General features: G+C 44.6%; 1 pseudogene; it reads right to left on the bottom strand.

Moving 5' to 3' along the window:
* Positions 1 to 1,016: 1,016 nt before the first annotated feature.
* Positions 1,017 to 1,442, bottom strand: LOC125546518 (putative ripening-related protein 7 pseudogene; annotated as a pseudogene).
* Between the last annotated feature and the right edge of the window lie 1,450 nt (positions 1,443 to 2,892).

The following is a 2,892-nucleotide window of genomic DNA, read 5'->3' on the forward strand; positions in this document are numbered from 1 at the left end:
CCATCACAATACCGCACACCGGCCACCCGAGCGCCGGCACACGCCGCCGGCTCCCCCTTGCGTGCCTGTGCTATTATGTTTGCATAGGTTACATCGTGTGTCTACCCCCGCTATATATGAGAGGACTAGGATACAAGTGTCCTATTAGGACACGACTCCACATCCTATGTAAACACAATACAACTCCTAGTCCAACTGTAACCTACCTTGTACACAATATTCGACACAACTCTAACAGTGGAATGAACGTGTGATCCGTGGTGATGATGAAGTGTTCGAAAACATGGATGTTAAGATGAAGGACAAATATGATAAATATTGGGGTAATCTAGAGAAAATGAACAAATACATATTTATTGTTGTTGTTCTTGATCCTAGTTTAAAAACCTATATTTATTTTTTCATTCTTTTTTAATAATTTGATATATAGCTCCTGCCCTTTAACCCTAGGTTGATCTTTTCTTCGTCACCGCCATGAAGATGTCAAACATCTCCGTGTTCTTCTCCTCCTTGATGCCATGGCGATTGACACATGCGTCCTCCTTATTCTCCATCCTGTCCACCGCCCCTTCTCGGGAACCTTCCTCGGCTTTGCATCCGGTTTGCAGCAATTTGGATACCCGAATGCGTCCGCGAGTATTTGTGCCACCACGTTGGATGGCAAAAAAGATCTGAACGCGATAGCCCAGACGTTTGCGGGTGTTTTAACGCAAAAAAGATGCCCTAGGTATGTACTTGTTCATAGGGGACAGCAAGCTTAGATCACCTTAAATCTTACTTGCACACTTACAAACTTACATTATTTAACGCTCACAAATAAGTACTGTAGAAATTACCCACATATACCATGCATGCATGTACGCATGTACTTTATCACATTATTATTTAGCTACTTCTGCCTCGTAGACGCCTAGACGGCCGGGCAAATAGTAAACGACGCTGACACATTAAGGGATCCACCGTGAACCGGAGCTGAACGATCGACCGACACCATGCATTCATGTTTGAGTTAGAACTTAGAAGTCGAGGTCCGACCATTTCATGTCCACTTGACCGAGGCTGGTGTCAAGATCGAAGTTCTTCCAGATATGGGACGAGGCGCCCACTTCGTTGTCGCAGCCGGCGCACTCGTCGACGACCTTGGCGTTTATGCCATAATTGGAAGGGTCGACGATGCGGATTACCCTGCCGCACCGGGCCCCGCCGGCGTACCACTCCGAGGACAGCGACACCACGAACTCGTCGTCGCTGTGGTACTGGCCGTCGCATGCCGCCGGCCCGCCGCCCCCCTCTCCTTCCTGGAAGCCGTTCACCGTCATCACCGCCGGGACGTTCTGTCGAAGCTCGAACTTACCTTCCGCGGGGTGCCTGGAAAAGGCGCACGACACCTGCAGAAAAACTAGGATGCCGAAAATCACCGCGGCATTGGTCGTGCTCGCCATGGCTGCTGAGTCACTTAAACTAGCTAGCCTGTCCTTTGCGCTTTTTTTTGCTTTCTCAAGGCTGTTGGTTGGAGCTAGTTTATATACGCTCGTGCTGCAGCCTGCAGAGAAAGCGAGGGACAACACGATCGAGGTGCATGCCGTCCTCGTGTGTCTCGTCTAAGAATCCCATCAAAGGCCTGCAGACAAAGCTGCGCCTCACTCCCGATGTCACAAATTCTTTTCTTACGAAGGCTGTTACGTACAAATAGATCGATGAGTAAATCAAAAAATTAGATTGTAAGGGTTTCGAGCGGAAACCGCCACCTGCCACACTGAAGTTAATTTTTATAAATCAATTCAAATTCAAACTTTTCTATAATTAACACAGACCATTTGAAGCCCCATGGTCAAATTTGAGTACTTTTTTATTTGGTTATTATTTTCTAAGCATTAACTAATTTACCGGCCACTAAAAAGTAAGAACGCAACTTCGTTCAACATATCACTCAAACGAGCTCCGAAATTGATGAAAATTAGCATGCTGTCTTCATAAGATCCATGTAGAGTGTGGTAAAAATTTAAAATCATCATGGCAAAACTTGGTGCACTTCATGTACAAATCAAACACTCTCGGACATGGTGTAATGGTTTCAAACGGAAACCCCACTTGCCACATTGAGTGTGGAAAAAAATCAAGGTCAACCAACAAAATAGTTTTCGATTCACATGCAAACTTGACACGTTCCCTCTAGAAACCTAATTTCTTCCTCGGAGATGGTCCTGTTTGTAAGCAGTCTGCATGAAACCTTTCACGAAACATTATCATGTTTTTTACCACAGCCTCTAGGGGTCATGTCATGACACCATGCGAACTTACATGATTTTTGGGGGTTGATTGAATTTTTGAGAATCAGAATACTCTTACCACAGCACATAACATAAGAAATTACTTACTCGGTGACTCTCTCACTATTACCATTTTGTACATAACACAAGAAAATATTTACTCTGCGAGTCTGTGACTTTACCATGATTGCCACGTTGTACATATAACCCAAGAAATTACTATGTTAAGATGTTGGCTTAGCATTGCGTTCAAGTATGAAGATCTGTCGCCAGAAGGACCGATGTATATCCGAGATACCAAAGCATCATTGTTGATGTTCATAGAGAGTAAAGAAGGGTGTCGTCTTGATCGCCCATTGGGTACGACCTACTGTACCGGAATGGAGTCAGTGGCCACCATTAGCCCCATTTATATGGGCATGCACTGATAAAGAAATGAGGATAAGTCTCAAAACAATGTTTAACTCGCTCTGTCTGACCATTTGTCTATGGATACCTAAATATGCTCATTCTCAGTTTAGTGCCAGATAACTTGAACAAAGAGCCTCAAACCCAACTATTAAATACAGGATCTCTATTTGACAATAGTGCAGATGACATTGGCTGCAGTTTGAAAACGTCC

The sequence above is a fragment of the Triticum urartu genome, chromosome 3A, assembly GCF_056163025.1.
Source record: "Triticum urartu cultivar PI428250 chromosome 3A, HENAU_Tu73, whole genome shotgun sequence".
Taxonomy (NCBI): Eukaryota; Viridiplantae; Streptophyta; class Magnoliopsida; order Poales; family Poaceae; genus Triticum; species Triticum urartu.